This window comes from Chlorocebus sabaeus, chromosome 20, assembly GCF_047675955.1.
Source record: "Chlorocebus sabaeus isolate Y175 chromosome 20, mChlSab1.0.hap1, whole genome shotgun sequence".
NCBI lineage: Eukaryota > Metazoa > Chordata > Mammalia > Primates > Cercopithecidae > Chlorocebus > Chlorocebus sabaeus.
This window is the reverse complement of record NC_132923.1, coordinates 15,442,005-15,462,944: the sequence shown is the minus strand read 5'-3', so window position 1 is coordinate 15,462,944 and position 20,940 is coordinate 15,442,005. Positions and strand designations below refer to the sequence as shown.

The following is a 20,940-nucleotide window of genomic DNA, read 5'->3' as shown; positions in this document are numbered from 1 at the left end:
TTCCTATGTAGATGAGGCAGCGCAGGGGCTGCTGCTTCGCCACAGAGGATTTCTCGTGCTGTGGGAGCAAGTCCAGGACCGCCGGTTGGACGTGATCGTCCTGGCTGTGTGTCAGGGACAGGGGGGCTCGGGGGGCGTGGTGGGGGCAGTGCGGGGGGTGGGGGGGGGGCATGCGGGTGGTAAGTGACCGTGCGTGTAAAGGGTGAAGCGTCTGGAGCTGTGGCATGGTGGAGGCCTGTGAGCTCATACTTACCTGGCAGGGGAGATACCATGATCACAAAGGTGGTTTTCCCAGGGCGAGGCTTATCCATTGCACTCCGGATGTGCTGACCCCTGCGATTTCCCCAAATGTGGGAAACTCGACTGCATAATTTGTGGTAGTGGGGGACTGCGTTCGCGCTTTCCCCTGAATGTTGTGGTACAAAAAGCAGATATACGTGAAGAAATGGTTTGGTATTATTTTGTTAGGTAATGTAATTGGTTTGTTAGTTTTACAGTGGGATGCTCAAGAGTCAGGAAGTAAGGCACGTCAGCCATTATGAACCTGTTTATCGTAAACTAAGTGTTGTATAGCTCGTTTCTTTTGTAAGTAAGCGTGATTTTTTTGCACAAGTTGGTCTGTGGTCTCCAGTCTCTTGGGGTCTTACGGTCTGTGAAAATAGTGGTGTTTTTCCCTAGTCTCCAGAGTCATCTCTCAGCGTCTGCTTCTAACCGCAGTCCCCACAGGAGTTTGTAGGATTTCTGTGCCAGCAGGGAATGTGTTCTCACCTCATAGAGCCAGGTAGAAACTACGCAGACAGGCACTGTTCTTTGGGATGAAAGCAGGGCCTTTGGGGCTCTTAGTGTCCCGGTTCGCTTGTAGACATAACACTCTGTGTAGGGGAAGGGTTCTCCCGGCGCCCACGTGCCCTAACGCACATTCATCGAGGCCCGCAGGTCAGAACCGCAGTCTCACCTGTCTTGGCGGAAACGCGCTGCGATCCTCCCTACATTGCATGAGCACGAGAATTCCACTACAGAAGAAAACCCCAGGCCTAGTGATGGCGGTTCTGGGCATTTTGCCAGCCTCTCCCAGGGTGTTTGTGACCCCACCTGAGCACTTTTGCTCTGTAATACCTGGCCCAAACGGAAAAGGCAAGGAGGACCACGGCAGGAAGGCCCATGGCTTCCCCTGGTGGCTACCCCGGGAACAGCACGCATAGATCCGCGTGTCCGGAGAAGCCTCTGCCATCCCGTCCCGGGTGAGGTGCAGAAACCCGCGGCTCCAAAGAAAACCGGCTAGAACGCACAGGACGCCCAGCGAGTGTTCAGGACGCTGCAAGTGGAAGCCGTACGTCCTATGGACTTCATAGTTTGATGAAGACGAGCCATTTACTTCTAACCCCAGCAGCGGACATTGCCTTGCTCCAATATAAAATATATGAACCAAGACCGAAAGCAACTTTCATTGCGTTACTGATGAGCAAATGGGTTCTTAGAATGTTTAAGAAATGTCCCTTGTTTCGGGACCGGCATCACTAACGTATGCTTGGGATTCCTGATCGGTATTTCTGATGCGCCTGGAAGCCAATATCCAAGCAGTTCTCAGCCACTGGATTGGTGGGCTGCTTTCGCTCAGAAACTCCTCGATCAGGAATACCGAGGTTCTGACAAAGACCTGAGCTTCTGTCAGCCGTTGGGAAGGCTTTCTTCCAGTCCTGGCGCTGCCACTTGCCTTCTGTTTGACCTTGGGCCACGTCCTTCAATTTGCTAGGCTTCAAGTTGGAAAGGGTTACAGAAAAATAATAATATGAAGTACTTCTTAGAGTTGTTGCACAGATTACAGAAGACAGTCTAATAATACACCTAGCATCGTGTGTGGCTTACATTAAGGATTTGCTGACAGGAAACAATATCCCAGATAAAGTTTTTTTCCCCTTAATTATGAAATATAACAAAGGAAATTGTGTAGACTTCTGCTTCAGGCCTCTGTAACATTTGAATGAATTTTGCACTTGTGAAGGTGACATCCTTTTACAAAGTAAGTTAATACTAAAGAATGACAAATGGAATTTACAAAACATATATTCACAAAAAGAGCCTGTTCTTAGCAGCTTTGTTTACAATAGTCTCCAAACGGGAAATGGTTTATATGTATCAAGAGGTGAATGGACCTATTGTGATATATTCATCCAATGGAGTACTACCCTCAATAAGATGGGACAAATCATGGAAACATGAGATATCATGGATGAATCTCAAAAACCTCATGCTAAGTGATGAAAAGAGTGTATCCTGTGTGGCACCATCAAGCTGAATTTCTAGAACAGGTGAAACTAACCTGTATAGTGACAAAAACTACATCATTAAATGCTGGGGTCAGGGAGTCGAGGGGACTGACTGCAAAGGGCACGGGAGGACCTTCTGGAGTAGTAGACATGTCATCAAACTTGAAATGGATGCATTGTACCATATTCAACCAATGTCTTAATCAATTTGATTGTAAAAAGTAGTAAGAAAACCACTGCAGGCCAGATGCGGTGGCTCATGCCTGTAAATCCTAGCACTTTGGGAGGCTGAGGCAGGTGGATGGGAGGTGGAGGTTGCAGTGAGCGGAGATCGAGCCACTGCACTCCAGCCTGGGCAACAGAGCAAAAACAAACAAACAAACAAAACAACAAAAAACACTGCAAATCATAATGCATTCTACTTAATTTAACGTATGTTTAGCTTTGAAGGATTCCTTTAGAAAAGTGTCTCTCTAAATGTGATTGAGAGTTCAGGAATTCCTTCATTTCTGTTTCTGTCTCTTTGTCTTCAGTTAAATTCATGCACGATTAAATGGAGTATTTGTAAAATAAAAAGAATCTAAGCTCAATTTTACAAAAGCATGTATATACATGTGTATATATACACACAATATATATAGCTCCCATATATATTACGTGTGTGTGTGTATCTATCTATATATATTTTTTTATTGTTCTATTTTTTCTTTTGCGGGGATGCGGGGGGGCAGTCTAGCTAAAATATACATTCTTCTCTCTGTAGATATACCAGAAGAACATGACTCGATCAGTGTTGCCCTAATGTTGACAAAAGTTATTTTGAACTTAAGGTGATCAGAAATTTTACATATCTGTACTTTTTCTGTATTGGTGGTATGGTCTATGCTAAGCATGTATACTTTCAAAAAAATGAGAGTAACTTTAAAATGATTTGGAAGAAAAATATGTACATATGTGAACAGTACTTAATTCCAGGTGGTGGGAATATGGATGACTGGTTATCTTCTTTCTGTATCTTTTATATTTTTAAATGGAAAAACTCAATGACCTGGAAGTGAAGGAAGAGATTTGGAAGGGGTGTGGGGCAGGTGAGAGGAAAATGCAAGGGAAGGACTGTAGGGAGACCCCCTGAAACTATTGCTACCGAATAAAAGATGAAATGCTCCTGATTATTGTAAATACAAAGTTGCATGCAGGATTGTGTAAAGACAATGCCAGGTTGGACTGCCAGAATGAGCCAACAGCGCATGATGTGCTTCCCCCTGCAGAGAGCCTGTGAATGGACATGCAGTCAGGGAGGTTTCACATCACCAAGATTCCTATCCCAGAAAAGCAGATGTTCATAGCTCTGAGAATGGAATGCGACCCTCGTGGAGAGCCTATAAATGGACGCATGGGGGGTGCCTGTCCATATGGAAAAGATAGGGCTATAAACACCCTCATCTTGCCACGGCTCTTCTAGGCCTCTTTAGGGTTAAGGCATACTCCCTTCTGAGAATTTCTGGTCTAACCGGTTGTCTAGCTTCACAGCCTGTTTCTATGGATTGTTTGTAACCAGCTTTTGCTGCAACTGTTACTGCTGATTAATATCTTGCTAATCATAGGTTATGGAAAGACTGTGTTTCTGTTTTAAGGCTCTGTTAGAAATTACTGATGCACACACTATATTGTCAATTCTTACCTCTGTATACTGTACTTCTGCATACAGATGTCATGTTAAAGAATTACTTCATCCCCATGTGACCATCTCACCTCATAATCAAATGACCCTAAATCCCTCACTAACCTACCCCCACCCTCACTAAACTTAATAATAAATGCTGGTATATCCAGTGCATTGTTGGCACCACAGGACCAGAAGGTGGTGACACCCCTGGACCCAGTTTTCACTATCTTGTGTGTGTCTATTATTTCTTGACCTGCCGATCCACCTGGAAACAAAGAGAGAGCCCCATTGCATTGTGGGCTGCTGGCCAGATCCCGCAATAAAGGACAAACCCAGTTCTGGCAGGACCATGTTTAAGCTGAAGGTTTCTGGGGAGCAGTTGTTGGGATAAGAAGGATATGGGGAGGCAGGAGAATCATGAAAATATTTAGGACACTGTATTGCCTGTCATATAATTCCTCCTCCTTTCGTGTTTCTTCAAAAGAAATACACAGACTTACGTTTCTTTTCAAGCATATGTGCTATTTGTGTTTCTCTTTTATTAATGTAACTGGTGAGTTTATCTTGTTGGTTGCCCAGAAAAGCCAATGGAGCTGAGAACAGCAGACTTTCTGCAATAGAGAAAGAATCTAATAAATGCAGAGACAGCTAAGTGACTGGGACAGAGGTTTATTATTACTCAAATCTCTCTCTCTTTCTTTCTTTCTTTCCTTTCCTTTTTTTTTTTTTTTTTTTGACTGAATCTTGCTCAGTCAGACAAACATAGTCAGACTCCGTGTTGCTGTGTCTTCAGACACAACAATGCACATTTCCTCTGGGTACAGAGTGGGCACCTCTCACATGAGAGCCTTATGATTGGCTTCAGGGAAGAAGGGTAGGGGGAGGGTGACAGTGACTTTTCTGCTTCTGTTGTTTTCTCAAATTCCTTTAGCATAAAATATTCAGTACCCTAAGGTGTTATATTTTGGAGTAGTGTGTCCTGAACCCCACCTTGTACATGCTACAAAACCCAGAATCTTTGAAGAGTGATACTTATGACTATAAAATATTTAAATTCAAAATACAAATGATGGCTGGGCATGGAGGCCAGCACAAAATCCCAGCACTTTGGGAGGCCTGGGCAGGCAGATCACTTGAGTCCAGGAGTTCAAGACCAGCCTGGCCAACATGGCAAAACCCCTGTCTCTACAAAATATACAAAATTAGCTGGACACCATGTTGTACACCTGTGGTCCCAGCTACTTGAGGAGGGTGAGCTGAGGATCAACTTAAACAATATCATATGTAAAAACAAAATTTTTTTTCCCTTTAAGTTTAGTCAAGTGAAGCAGTGGGAGTGGAGAAGGAACAAAGAAATCTGTAGCTAGTTGTGATAATTGGTTGTAAATAGGAATGATTTTTTATGCACTATACACTGTTATCAAAGTTACATATGCTTCAAAGCTGGTGGTGAACAGCAACAACAGCAGTGTCCTGGTCCCCCCTACACTTCTTTCCAGGGATAACAATTCTTCCTTCCTTCCTTCCTCCCTCCCTCCCTCCCTCCCTCCCTCCCTTCCTTCCTTCCTCCCTCCCTCCCTTCCTCTCTCTCTCTCTCTCTCTCTCTCTTTCCTTTTTTTTTTTTTTTTTTGACTGAGTCTTGCTCTGTGGCCAGGCTGGAGTACAGTGGCGCTATCTCAGCTCACTGCAACCTCCGCCTCCCGGGTTCAAGCGATTCCCTTCTCTCAGCCTCCCGAGTACCTGGGGTTACAGGCAGGTGCCAAGACGCCCAGCTAATTTTTGTATTTTAGTAGAGGCGGGGTTTCACCGTGTTGGCCAAGATGATCTCCATCTCGTGACCTCGTGATCCGCCTGCCTCCGCCTCCCAAATGCTGGGGTTACAGGCCTGAGGGATAACTATTTTCTTTCTTTTTTTTTTTTTTTGGAGACGGAGTCTTGCTCTGTCGCCCAGGCTGGAGTGCAGTGGCCAGATCTCGGCTCACTGCAAGCTCCGCCTCCCGGGTTCACGCCATTCTCCTGCCTCAGCCTCCCGAGTAGCTGGGACTACAGGCACCCGCCACCTCGCCCGGCTAGTTTTTTTGTAATATTTAGTAGAGACGGGGTTTCACCGTGTTAGCCAGGATGGTCTCGATCTCCTGACCTCGTGATCCACCCGTCTCCGCCTCCCAAAGTGCTGGGATTACAGGCTTGAGCCACCGCGCCCGGCCGGGATAACTATTTTCAATGCATGCAGCCAACCTCTACATATCGTTACTCTTTGACTGTCCAATTTTCCATCCCAGGCCCTGCAGTCCAGCCTGCAAGGGGAAATGGGTCTTCTGTGTTTTCTTTCCTGCCAGTCCACTCTAAGCAGCCAACAAGGCACCTCTCTCCCGTCCCCCACCCCTACGCCTCCGCACGCCCTCCAAACTGAGCCCCTCAAAGACTGCGGTGTTTTTCAGTCCTTCGTAACCGCTGAAAATTTTCATCTTTTCAAAATATGAAAATCAGAGTGATGGTCCTGAGCCCCTGGAGGGACATCTTAGCTTGCTCTCAAGATCCACCATGAGCCGCCCCCACTGTCCCGCACTCAACCCTGGGAGCTGCTCAGGCTCCTCTTACCCGTGGCCCTGCGGGAGTCCTCCCGGGGGACCGAGGATCAGAACCCGCGTTCCCAGGCCGTGTGCTTGAAGAGGTCGCCGCGCAGATTTCTCTTTCCGGCTGAAATCTTGGGACGAAAGAATGAGGTTTCCCGGAGTCAGGTTCCAAAGCTTAGTGAAACAGCGACTTTCAGGACCCGCAATAGAGATTTGGGAGCTAGAAATTCGGCATGGAAATCTGAATATGAAGAACAGATTAAATAAACATTCGGAATAGGATGGGCCATTTGAATAAAACAGTGTTTTTCCTAAGTTAGGTCTCGAACCATCTACCCTAAACTGAGACACAATCTCCAATGACTGAGCTAACCCCATCAGAATTTCTCATGCCACCGTTTACTTACCAAAAAGACAACGGGTGTCATTACGAGATTTCCCGGGTGAAAGGAATCTCGGGGTCTAGGATTGAGTGGCGGCAGCCTTTTTAGTGTAGAAGACCTCTCACCCCGAGGCCCAGGGTCGCCCTGAGAGGTGGTGGGGACTTGTTCGGTTGCTGGGGCGCTGGCTGCGAGGTCTGGGCCTCTGATTGCGGGGGGCCAGGAGGCTCGTCCAGGGCTGGGACCAGGATTGGTGACTCCGATTGGACGTTTGGGCAATTTCCCTGTGTACCAGGCCACTGCGAGAAGCCAGTTTCTGGGACCCGCGGACCCCTGAGGAAGGGACGGGAGAGGAAGAGGGACATCTCAGGGGGCGCATTGCGAGGAGGGAGAAGGAGGGACGAGGGGACCTGCAGCAGCGGAGCTTCCTTCCCCGGGACCCAAACCTTTCTCTTCTCTAACCCAGGACTTGGTACAAGGGCAGATGTAAACCCCATCCCTTTCACTTTGTCTTTGAGAGGGGAGTTTGCTTCCCAGTGTCTTCTAGCAACAGAGTAAAAGACCAGCAAACAGGCCGGGCGCGGTGGCTCAAGCCTGTAATCCCAGCACTTTGGGAGGCCGAGACGGGCGGATCACGAGGTCAGGAGATCGAGACCATCCTGGCTAACACAGTGAAACCCCGTCTCTACTAAAAAATACAAAAAACTAGCCGGGCGAGGTGGTGGGCGCCTGTAGTCCCAGCTACTCGGGAGGCTGAGGCAGGAGAATGGAGTAAATCTGGGAGGCGGAGCTTGCAGTGAGCCGAGATCTGGCCACTGCACTCCAGCCTGGGCCACAGAGCAAGACTCCGCCTCAAAAAAAAAAAAAAAAAAAAAAAAAAAAAAAAAAGACCAGCAAACAACAAGGTCCCACGGAGATCTGAACTCGGATGGCTAGATTCAGAGGCCAAGTGCTCACCATTACCCCACGGAACCAGCTGTTGAGAATGCTCTCAGTTACTGGCATTTGGCAAGTGAATTCTCAGCCTCCATATTCACCAGAATTTGCAGGTATTTTTTTCTCCTTGTCACACAGGACTTGAGTACCTTTAATCTACAATAGGAGGAGACGCCCCAGACTTATGTCTCTCTGCCCTTCTCTTTAGGTTTCTGTCTCAGAGAATGAGATTAAGCACCTTTCCGGATTAGGGACAGGGAAGAGCTATATTTAAGTCTCCACTAAAGCCACCATGTCTGCCTGGGTTGCCAATTTTCTGCCCTGAAACAAACATTCTGCCGAGACCCCCTACCCGCTGGGGTTTCTTTCTTTTTCTTTTCAACTCTCCTTTTCCCTTTATCCATGGAGCACTGATGACCATTTCCGGAACAAGATTTGGGATATGCTGGAATTTCCACTCTTCTTATTCTGCTTTCTTCTCCTCCTGTTTCTCCTCCTCCTCTCATTCTGTTTCCAATCCCCTCTCTCTCCTGCTCCCTGCCTTCCTCATATTACCTGCACACCCATTTTTCCCAGCTCCCTCCAGCTCTCCATATTTCCTGCCTCCCTCTGTTCCTTCTTGGCTACCATTTCTCTTCCTTCTCTAGGCTCCCACCCTACCCACCACCAGCCTCCCACACACAGCCTACACTAACAGAAGAATGGACTACCACGATCTGAGAGGAAGTTGAGGAATATATTCCTAGTCAGCACACTTTGGGGGATCTTTGCTGGGGAGTGTGAGTGCGGTGACAGCAACCGAGATGATGAACGTCAGCCAGTCCTTGAGGCCTGGGGAGGACTGGCAGATCCAAGGCCATGCCATACCAGGGGTGACCCAAAAGAGTCATCTTCCCATTCCAAAAGGCTAAATCTGATTGCCAAAGTCCAAGGAAATTGAAAGCAGCAGCAACCATCGTCTTTGCAAGTCCAGTTCCAAGTGGAAAGATCATGGTGCTTCCTTCCAGCCACCACAAGGTCAGCACACAGGCATTTGCATTGCCCAAGACTCAACCAGTACCCTGGATGCCTGACTGGGGCCTGTCCAGAGAAAAGCTAGGTGTAGGGACCATTTCTATCTAGGCGGAGGTTCCTGGGGAAGTAGGCGCTTGCAAGAAATTGCCCCTTACAGTCCTCCTAAGGGTGTGTGGAGCCTCAGCGCTGCTACCTCTTGGACTCCACCCTCCAGATGCCACCAGCTCCCACTGTCCAGGGCTTGCAGCGAAGTCTCCAAGGCTCTGGTTTTTGAATTGTCCTGATTTGGTGCGCCAAGAGCTGCCTCCCACAAAGTGAGCAGACGTGGAGAGCTGCCAGATCCGAAAGGGAAAATCACAAGGCATTGCCAGCTAGATAGGGACAGAGTCCCCTCTATTATGATTTGGATTCAAAGGGTAGATGTCATGGCCCCTAAACATCACAGCATGACCAGGACATGCCACCCATGACCTGCAGTGCCCTTGCACCTGGTTAGGTGTAAGTGATTTTACTTTAGCAGACAAATGTTCTCTTCTGGACTTTTTCCTTCCTTAGTGGCTAGATCTGCTTCTCTCTCTCTCTCTCTCTCTCTCTCTCTCTCTCTCTCTATTTCCCCATAAGCCCCCCCATTCTTTACCCCACCTTTATTTTCTCTCTCTGTTTCCACCCTGCTGCCCCCTTCCACCTGCTTTCTCCTGTTCAGCTTTCATGGTTCACCCCTTCCCTGCCCACTGGCATCCCCCAAACTAATGCTGCTGCACTGTCCTGGGTGGGGAGATGGGTATGGCTGTAGATGGTGCCCTCCAGAGTGTCCAGGATGGGGAAACACGGTGCAGCGGCCAGTATAATGGTTTAAAAGAATGGCCACTTTCAAAAGCCTTTCACATCTCCTAACCTGGGATCTTTTGGGACTAAAATGTTATGGACCATAGTGGAATTCTTCATTCTCCAGGACCTTGTGGTGGATGCCTTCTGTCACTGAGCTTTCATGGTGTGGCTATTAAGTGCCAGGCCCTGCTCTTGGACACTGTCATCATTGTGAGGAAGTCTCAAGTCACCACTCATAGAGTGGGTCTGGAGCTCACCTCTGCAGGCATCAAGAGGTGTCAGAGAGAAAGGGGCATGACCAGTTTGTGTCTTTCCCACGTGGCCACTCATTGGGTCGTGGGGGAGTGGAAGTCAGTGCAAGGAAGAAGCCCAGTGAGAAAGCAAATGCACAACATCAGACCTGGGGCTGAGGCTCCCACCTGCGGGGCAGCCTCTGAAGCAGGCAAGGGGCAGCAGGGAAGGTGGTGGTCTGGTGCAATCTGGTGTCGGGGGCCCCAGCTCGTTCATGTGGATGCCCAAACTTACCCAAAGGTGAGATTCAATATCTCTGTTCTTCAGAGGAGAATGTATCTTCAGAGGAGAATGGAGAGGCTGGGGAGCACCTTCTCACCCCATGCTGACTGTATTTGATGTTACAGTATGCTATCTCTGTGCTATAATTCGTTAGCATATGGCCATTAATGGAAATGATTGATGGTTTAAGCCCATTCCCAGATATTCTAGTCTTCATCTAAGTTCCCTCCCTTCCTTCCTCTCTCCCTCCCTCTTTCCCTCCTTTCCTTCTTTCCTTTTCTTTTCTTTTTTTTTTTTTTTTTAAGACAGAGTCTCGCTCTGTAGCCCTGGCTGGAGTGCAGTGGCGCGATCTCGACCTCAGCTCACTGCAAGCTCTGCCTCCCGGGTTCACGCCATTCTCCTGCCTCAGCCTCCTGACTAGCTGGGACTACAGGTGCCCACCACCGCGCCCGGCTAATTTTTTGTATTTTTAGTAGAGACAGGGTTTCACCGTGGTCTCGATCTCCCGACCTTGTGATCCGCCCGCCTTGGCCTCCCAAAGTGCTGGGATTACAAGCATGAGCCACAGCACCCGGCCTTTCTCTTTCTTTTTAAATAGACCACTTTGCACTTAAATCTGTTCTTTTTCTGATTTAATTATCTCACAAAATTTACTGAAATCTCTGAAGCTGCCTTTATCTTTCAGTCAGGGAGCTCATTCTGTAGCCTGAAGTTACTCCCTGTCTCCTCCTTTGATCTGTGGTTCCAAGTATTTAGCAAGTTCTGCCTTCCAAGGTAGTTTCACCCTGTCCTTACAGGAACCTACACTGTCTGGAATGCCAATGTCACTATGACCTAACTGATCTGCCATCTGTAATCCAGGGGCACCCCCATGCACAGAGGCTGAAGGCACAGACAGTGAAGCCTTCAACTCCTCTGACTCTAGGTTGGTGCATCTCAATGCCAAGTATTAACCACGCGATATCAGGATGCCACCAAAAATTGAATTTGGAGCTTTCACATTCTAACTTAGAAAAATTCATAGATATTACTTTATAGAACAGTTCTAGGCTTACAGATAAATTGAGCAGCTACTATAGAGAGTTCCCATGTGCCTCCCTGTCCTTCAATACACAATTTCCCCCATTAGTATCTTGCAGTAGTGTGGTACATTTGTTACATTGGCTGAACCAATATTGATAATTATCATCAACTAAAGTCTACAGTTTACATTAAGTGTTCCATCCTTTATCTTATTTATTTTTTAAAACAATTCTGTGGGTTTTGAAAATTCCAGTGTCATGGCTCCTGAATACAGTATCATATGTAATAGTTTCACTGCTGAAAACTCCCTGTGCCTCACTTAATTCATCCCTCCTTTCCCTCCTTTACTCTTGGCAACCACTGATCATTTTACTATCTCTATCTTTTTTACTTTCTCAGAATGTCCTACAGTTGGAATTATATAGTATGTAGGTTTTCAGACTGGCTTCCTTCAAGCGTTATGAATTGAATGTTCCTTTATGTCTTCATGTCTTGATAGCTCGTTTCTTTTCATCACTGACTAATATTCCATTGTGTGGATACACCACAATTTGTTTATCCATTCACTTGTTGAGAAGAACATCTTGGTTACTTCCAGTTTTTGACAATAATAAATAAAACTGCTGTAAATACTTGTGTGCAGGTTTTCGGGTGAACATAAGCTTTCCTCTCATTTGGCTAAATAAGTCAAACTGCCATTGCAAGATTATATGGTAAGACTATGTTTAGCTTTGTGAAAAAATAAAATACAAAATAAAAAAACCCCTCCAAACTATTTTCCAAAGTGATTGTACCATTTTGCATTTCCATCAACAGTGAATGAGAGTTCCTGAGTCTGTTTGTTTGACAGCTTTTGGGATTGTCACTTTTTACAGATTTTAGCCACTCTAATAGGTGGGTTCTGTTACCTCATTGTTTCATATGCAATTTTCTAATGACAAATGACTTTGAGTATCTCTTTCATACACTTATTTTCTCTCTGTACATCTTTTCAGTGAGGCGTTCAGATCTTTTGCCTACTTTTAAATTGGGTTGTTCACTTTCTTATTATTGAGTTTGAAGAGCTCTTCATTTATTTTGGACACCAGCCCTTCATCAGATCTGTATTTTGCAAATATTTTCTCTCAGTCTATGACTTGTTTTTTCATTCTGTTAAAACAATGTCTTTCACAGAACAGAAGGTTTTAATTGTAATGAAGCTCAACTTTTCAATTTTGTTTCTTTCATGGATTGTGCTTTTAAAGCTGTTTCTAAGAAATCATTACCAAACCCAAAGTCACCTAGCTTTTCTCCTGTGTTATCTCCTAGGAGTCCTGTGGTTTTGAACCTTACATGTAGCTATAAGATCCATTTGTGAAAGTTATAAGATCTGTGTGTATATTTATGTATTTTTTCATGTGGGTGTCCAGGTGTTCTAGCAGCATTTGTTGGAAAGGCCATCCTTGCTCTGTTAAATTGCCTTTGCACCTTTATCAAAGATCAGTTTATTGTATTTATGTAGGTCTGTTTCTGGGCTCTGTTTTCTTTTCCATTGATCTACGAGCCTGTTTTACCTTTTTTCACCAATTCCACACTGTTTTGGTTACTGTAGCTTTACAATATGTCCTGAAGTTGGCAGAGCCAATCCTCAGGGATTTTTTCTCATCTTCACTATGAGAACCTTGTTGGGTTCCTAGTGGTCAGACTTAGGAAAGTGTGATATCCCCACATGGCTGGTTCTCAGAGAGTTTTTAATGCTCAAACCAGGCCACCCTCAGCTTCTAGTAATCTGTCAATACCTTTTACGTGCTCCTCCCAGGTGCTGGCTCCAGCAGCTTGTGTTCCTGGCAAGCTGTGACTCCCCGTGTTTGCCTGTCTTTCTAGTTTTCAGGGTGGCAGTGACCTCAATTCTCTGGCCATCTAAGAAGAGTTGTTGGTTTTCAGTTTGTTCAATTTTTTTCTTGTTGTGAGGACAAATGGTGACTTCCCACCTCTTTATATGTCAGAGTTGAAAGCAGACATTTTGTTTAAAAAGTTGCTTGTGACCAGGCGTGGTGGCTCACGCCTGTAATCCCAGCACTTTGGGAGGCTGAGGTGGGTGGATCATGGGGTCAGAAATTTGAGACCAGCCTGACCAACATGGTGAAACCCCGTCTCTACTAAAAATACAAAAATTAGCCAGGCGTGGCGACGTGTGCCTGTATTCCCAGCTACTCAGGAGGCTGAGGCAGGAGAATCGCTTGAACCCAGGAGGCGGAGGTTGCACTGAGCCAACATCACGCCATTGCACTCCCGCCTGGGCGACAGAGTGAAACTCTGTCTCAAGAAAAAAAAAAAAAAAAAAAAAAAAAAAAAAAATTACTTGTAATAAAACTTACCAATTTAAATCTACGATGTAATCATTTAAGGAGGTTCGTAGAATTATTCAGCCATCAGCAGAGTCACATTTTAGAATATTTTTGTCATTTCCCCAAATTCCCTCAAGCCTCTGCACAGTCGTTTCCTGATCTCCAATGCCCATGACTGGGCCCCAGCAAAATAAAAGTTTGGAAAACTGACATCATTAAATTTCAATCTTTCTTAGATTGGGATTTTTTTATAGTGACTAATTGTTTTACTTTTGTGACATTTAGAGGAAATATTGCATTTTAGGGACTTTTTTGAGGAACTTAATAATAGTCCTTTTCATTGCTCTTCGTGAGTTGTTTCACTTTTACTGATAACTGGTAGTTGCTACCAAACCTGGTCTGGCAAGCCTAAATGAAGGAGCTAAAAAAAAATCTGCTATAAGAAATAGAGATAGATGGTGAATTTGCACATAAGATTATGTGGAGTTAGTATTGTACCATCTTTATTCTTTCAGAAATTTGGTTGGTAACATTAGAGATACTCCTCACGTGCTTGGAATGCCTCTCATTGTCTTCTTCAGGTTACAAGGGCTCCAGAATAGTGACATAAAGGTGAGTGCAAGATTTTTGCTATAGTTCTTTGCTTTTTTTTTTTTTTCTCTTAGAGTGGTTAGCATCCATGTATCTGAAATAATAAATCAAGAGTAGAGATAGGCATCTGTACTAGTTTTCTATTGCTGCCTATTAGCACATGCAACAAACTAATGGATCGAAACCACAGAAGTCTGGAACAGAGGCTGGGTTCTATGATAAGGGTTTTAGGAAGCTGAATCCAGGTGTGTCTGGCTATGTAATTATGTGGAGCTCAGGCTGCTTCTTCAAGTTCACTTCAGGTGTAGGAGGAATTCCTTTTGGGGGGGTTGAAAGACTGGGTTTTCTTTTTCTGTGCTGACTGTCGGGCAGGAGATACTAACTCCAGAGGCCACCTCCATTCCTTTTCACCTGGCCTTTTCTGTTTTCCAACCAATTACAGCTCATGGAGTCCTTCTGAAGCTCCCATTCTTCCTGACATTATCTTCTCCTGAAAGCTAGAGAAACCGCCGGCATGTATGCAGCGATGTGATTAGATCCAGTTTACACAGGTAACCTCATCATCTTAAAGTCATATAGCTGGCATGTAACAACATAATCACAGGAATGATGTCTCATCACCTTAACAGGCTTCAGAGACAAGGGTGTGGTGTGTTTGGAGACCATTTCAGAAATTCCATCTACTACGGTCAGACACTCACATTCCTCCATCTGCAAAATACATTCACCCTCTCCCCTAAGGTTTCCAAATTTCATGTCATTAAAGCATTAGTTCAAAGTGAAAAATGTTATGTAGAACACATCAGATCAAAAGTTTAAAATCTCATCTTAATCATCTACACCAAGTGTGAATGAGGCTTCTAAGGGTGTCCATTAAGTCCAGATCCTTGACATAATTCCCTTCCCTCAATCAACCTGTGAAACTGAACTGAACAAACAGCTTATCTGCCCTCAGTGTGCAATGGTGGGACGGACATAGAAAAACGATTCTAGTGATTCTTGTTCACAAACGGGGAAAGTGGAAGTACCAAAGAAGTCACTGATCCAAAACCTTTTTGAAATGGGGCTGAGCAAAGTCCAGCAGGAATTTCTTGGTTAGGATCCACAACCTGGAACTAACCCTCTGTGACACGGGCTTTGCCTCTGGGGTCTGCATTTCCTTCTATCTTTACAGAAATCATTTTATTTTCCTTCTTCTCCTACTCCTTTGGTTCTTCCCCTTTCTCCATATGGCAGCATCCTCCCCTTAATCCTTGGCACATCATCCCCAGCAGAATTAGTCAAATGTTGCCCATGTCACGATCTTGACCATCTCCATGAGGCCTGTCCTTGTGACCCCTGCTCCCCTGGGACCCTCTTCACTGACCTGACCTCTCTGTCATGATTGCTTTCAGCTGACCTGGCTGGTTTAGGAAAAAACCTAGAATTGTGGAGCCCGAGAACCAATCTCTGCCCTCTCTTATCTCCAAGAAAGGAAGAAAATAACAGGTATCGTCATGGAGAAATGACCCACGTGAGGGCTGAGACTCTCCAGCAGTTACAGCAGAGGAAACTCCCTGAATGGTGGAGCTGAGATCCCAGACTGGGAAAGCAGGCTTGTGTTAAGCATTATTTAATCTTTATGTCCTCCCTGCCCCAGTCTACCAGCCAGTGAATGACAACTGACTGAGTATAAATACTAGGACTACAGAACCGTGATAAAGGGTTTGTCCAGTGAAATGCCCTTTTACTTTATTTGTTTTCACAGTGGAAATTGCTGTTTTTCATCCAGAGTTTTCTGAAATGCAGCAGTGAGTTCCTGGAAGGTGAGTTAGGTGCTTTGGACCTGGAGGCTGAGGCCAAGGCTTGTGTGGTTGATCTGCTGCCACCATGTGGTAACGGAGCCTGGGAGAGTCTTAGCCTTTCTTGGCTTCACTTTCCTTGTCAGTAAGGTAGGGGCTTATTGCTCCTCTCTGAGGTCCCTTCCTGCTGTGTTTTCTCTGAGTCTCTGAGGAACTGAGATGGTTTTTAATGCCATACAGCACCGGCAGCTGAGACCTGACTCTGTGTCTCCTACAGGGGCCTGAGCTGAGTCCATACCCTGGAAGCCCAGAACTGAGGGAACAGATGAAAGAAAGAAAGTCAGCAGGTTTAGGGGATGAGAACAACCCACAAAGGACAAGCCACTGGTACAAGGAAACCAAAGAAGGGGGGAATAAGGACAAATTGGGACAGAAGCCTCAGGGGAAATGGGCAATGCCTGTCATCATCCAAACCCTCAAGGAGCAGCGCGAGCTGAGCAGTGGGACTGAGAGAAAATTACTCCACAGGAGTTTCCTGCCCCTGGCCAGGGAGAGCCATGGGGTGGATCAGAGCTGGTTTATAGGGAGGGGCAGCAGCAACTCCAAGAGGGGGAGGATGCGACCATGAGCCCCCACCTGAGACCCAGGAGCCTCGACCTTGGGGCTGCCGTAGCAGTGGATGCTCTTCAGGTCAGTGTGGGTTAGAGGGAATAACCATGCTGAGAGAAGGGTTGGAGACATCCATTCTTACATTAAAAAGCTCTGCCCTAGGTCAGGTGCTAGAGTAAGTGTTTCTTGCTAGTATACAAAGCAGTGATACTTATAATATTCTTCTGTACTTACAGTTGAAGGAGGTTTCCAAATGGTATCTCATAAATATTTATTGGATGTTTAATTTTCTTTACACTGTGTTAAACACTTGGGATTCAGATATTAATGTCCCCCTAAAGGAACTCAAGCCCATGAGAGAAAGAACAGAAGCATAGCATTTTAAGAAAATATGGAAGTTCCCCCACACTGGGGAGTTGTGGCAACCCAGAGAATGGGAGTTTAGGTGAAGACATTGCTCCTAATGACACGGGGAACCATAAGAGGACTTCTTCAGAACAGATTCATTTTCCTCCAATGTCCCACAGAGAGGGATCCTGGGGCATGAATGGTGTAAGGTAAGGGCTGGTCTAAGGAAAGGGATTTGCTGCATCCTGGGAGAAATCTCAGCACCCCTGACAGGACATTTGGGACAGGAATGCAGGTAAGAGGAGGTTTGCAATCACTTTTACTCAATAACTGATGAACACTCTCCTGAGAACTCCCTCAATGCTAGACCCTGAGCTGGGCACCATGAACACAGAGATCAGTAAGACATGATCTCAGCTGTCACAGAACTCTCAGTCTAGTGACCAGCGATTCCTGAGAAGTATAGTGATGGTGGGTTCATTGGAACCAGTGGCCCATGCTGCATGGAGATGACCCCAGTGGATGGCCTGGGCTCGCTTCTGTTTTTTTCAAATAGCTGAATGACCTGTCCTGGGCCAGTGACCCTGGACTTCAGCCAGATGTCAGCATCTCAAGGTACAACCAACACCTTGGCTCCATGTTGGCTCAAAACCGTTAACACAGCCTAAGTATCAAGGTATCAGTAGATACTGACTATGTCCTGGCCAGCTGTGAAAAGAAAGAGGTGAGTTTAACAAGTATTCTAAAATTGTCCTTCACATAGTAATCACAGATGATCTATCTCCTGTCTGGTAATATATATATTTATTTTTTCCTTTTTTTTTGGGGGGGGATGGAATTTCATTTTTTTTGCCCAGGCTGGAGTGCAATGGCGTGATCTCGGCTCACTGCAACCTCTGACTCCGGGTCAAGTGATTCTCTTGCCTCAGCCTCCTGAGTAGCTGGGATTACAGGCCTGTGCCACCATGCCCGGCTAATTTTCTATATTTTTAGTAGAGACGGGGTTTCACCATGTTGGCCAGCTGGTTTCGAACTCCTGACCTCAGGTGATCCGCCCACCTCGGCCTCCCAAAGTGCTGGGATTACAGGCGTGAGCCACCGCGCCCGGCCTCTGTCTGGTAATTTAAATGCTTGGCAGACTCCAAGATTCATCCATGTTCAAAATAAATTCTGTATCAATCATAGTACTAGCATTTATAAATTGTGTGTTTTATCCTCTAATTATAGATTAAACACCTAAGGTGGAAAGGAGTAAAGCAGCTTCCATGAATGTAGTGAGAAACTAGGGGGGGTCAGGGACTAGAGTGCTGCCTTAGGATTCCCCAGCAGTTGCCAGTCACAATTTTTATACTCTTAGAAACAACAACAGCAACAACAAAATGACAACTGTTTTGTTCCTCTGCTTACCCTATCCAGTTCTCTACACTATAACATCTCTGCTTATCGAGACAACTTGGATTCTCAATTTGTTGAACTCAACAAATGCATCTGCTGGGCCCCTGTGGGTAAAAAGCGTTATGCTAGTTACGGTGGGTGATACAGAGGAAGCACAGAAGAGTCCTTAGTGACAAGAGCTTGGGATTTCTGTTCCCAGCTCAGCGTGAGGTGCCTGGAGGTGTGAAAATCAGTAGCTGACACCCACAGGTGCATTCTGGTGAAAGGGTTGGTAATAATGAATAGTGGTTCTGACAGGCTGGGCTCTTAACCTCCCAGAGATACTGGTCAAACAGGATCTGGAGGATCCCTGCACATAGTGTCTGACTGCCGACTGTCATAATTGAATGTTACCAAGTCTTGGCCTGGATCCCCTCCCTTTGTTTCATTTCACAGATTACATGTTGACAGCAGGATAACAACAGAAAGACCATGAGGCCAGACTCCAAAAGACTTAGGAATGCTGCTGGGTGGGCCATGAGTTTTTAAAAACATGTGAAGGTCCTTCTCAGAAGTGAAGTTTTAGGAAATATAAAATGCGTAGCTGGGATACATGACAGTGTAATGATAGAAAAAATATTGTATATAGTAGCATCTAATAAGTTCTGGAGGAAAAAATATTTTTCACATTACTCCAATTATGGCCTTATATGTCCAAAAAAAAAAAAAAAACCCCAAAAACCAAAACCCTAAGAGAATCACTGACATCCATTGGTTTTGCAGAAACAGGATACCCTTAGTGCACTTAAAGTTGGAAACATGGCTCTGCCTTTAGGGCCATGCAATGAAACAGACGGTGTGGTAGTTGACATAGGAAGAGCAGAGTGGAGTTTATAACGATGGCCACAAGACGGTGAAGAAAATGCTTTGGGATTTTTAAGCAGCAGATGAGGTGACTCAGAAGAATGTTAGACAATAGCACAAAAGCAATTTTAGCAAAGTTTTTCATTCAGTGGGCACTACATAGTTAGTCCATGCTCTGCATCCATTCTTTCACAGTCTGTCCCTTCATCGACTTGGGCCTACAATGACTTTTCTGAGAGACAAGAGGGATCAACGCAACAGCACGCACACACCTGAAATAAAGAATGAATTTCTAATTTTCAGATTTAAACTCTGACCTAACCAAAGAAGTGACTACCATAGAGGTTAACTATTAATAACATAAATGATGCTCACAAATGTGCAGATCTTATAATAACAAGGTAAAACAGCTTAAAAAGTAGATGGTAGAACTGTAGTCCAGGGATGCTAATAGAAGTGACCCATAACATTACATCATCTCCACTTCCAACAAAAATCAGGTAAAAGAAGGAAGGAGACTGGCAACCCAATGCACAGAACTATATATAATAGGCATACTATTTATTGGTTGGTTATAAACCACTGGAAATAAATCTTTTTACATACTGACTGTTGGTTTATGTCACAGAGGCACAGCATGGAACAACAGACAACCAGACTGTAAGATAAATTCATTTGAATAACTGGACTTTTGTAAACCATTAGACAGACATTGGAGAAACCAAATTTAAAGCTGTTTGTGAGCCATGTTGCCTACCAAGGTTGAAATTCAGGAGAGATACATAATGACAAATAAATGCTTTTCTGTGTGTGTGTGACACAGTGATCCGATGCATTGGGAATGTGATCTTGTGAATCTCTCAGGTGAGCAAACCTGACATGATTGGGCATAAAAGTCAGTAACTGAAGAGGTACCAAATGTGCTCCATGTGTCAGTTGTGACCTAAGGAACTGAAGGCTTTCACCCTCCCTTGAAGTAATAAAGCTGACACAGCAGGGGGCTGCAAATTCCACTGCAGATCTGCAGATCAGGGTCTTGATGGTGACATATTGAAGAGGGGACTCCCACTTGAGTTACAGAGCAGGAACTACTGTTTCCTATGGCTACTGAATATCCCACAAACTAACCTCCTCAGCTTGGCATTATTAATTATTTTAAAGCTCTTAGAGGTCTCATTTTATAGTAGATCACATCAGAAATAAGACTAATAAGGATCAGGTACAAACTCATATTTGCTGGACATATCATTGCATATCATCCCAAAGTTTCTGGCACTACATAATGCTGGAGTAGATTCTTCAATATTACATTTTAAACTAAGGGAGAACGTTGGCTTCTAAATTTTACAACTATAGTATTGCAGCTAAACACAAGTGCAAATGGCAGCCTTATCAACTGCATGAGTAATCTTAAGGAAAACTAACTGGTGAACATACAGAACATTTCACATGCATTTGTCCACAAAGTACAAACTCTTCCCAACCTCAGAACTTGATATGGGTTAGGACTTTCCTCTCCCTTGGGCTGGTGATAAAGCTCCAACTGAAATGAGAAAGATTCTTCATACCTGGTAAATATGCAAGTTTCCAAAGATATTGCAACTGGCAGATCAAACCTGAATCCAAAAAGCATTTGTTTCTAGCAGGATATAAGATCAATAAGCAAAAATAAATGGTATTTATGCAATTGCATGGCAGAATTTAAATGTAAAAGGAATACCATTAACAGTAATGTCAAGTGTATAAAATCCATAAATATGAATATGACTGAAAACTACAGCATATTTCACAGAGAACATAGTGCAGGCCTAATAACTGGAAAGATACTGTTTGTTCATGTGTT

The 20,940-nt window shown here is 45.0% G+C and overlaps 1 non-coding gene across 1 annotated transcript; it reads left to right on the top strand.

Moving 5' to 3' along the window:
• Positions 1-245: 245 nt before the first annotated feature.
• On the top strand, positions 246-409 carry LOC119624670 (U1 spliceosomal RNA). The gene has a single exon (XR_005240820.2). It is a non-coding gene; the product is annotated as a U1 spliceosomal RNA (small nuclear RNA).
• Positions 410-20,940: the final 20,531 nt, after the last annotated feature.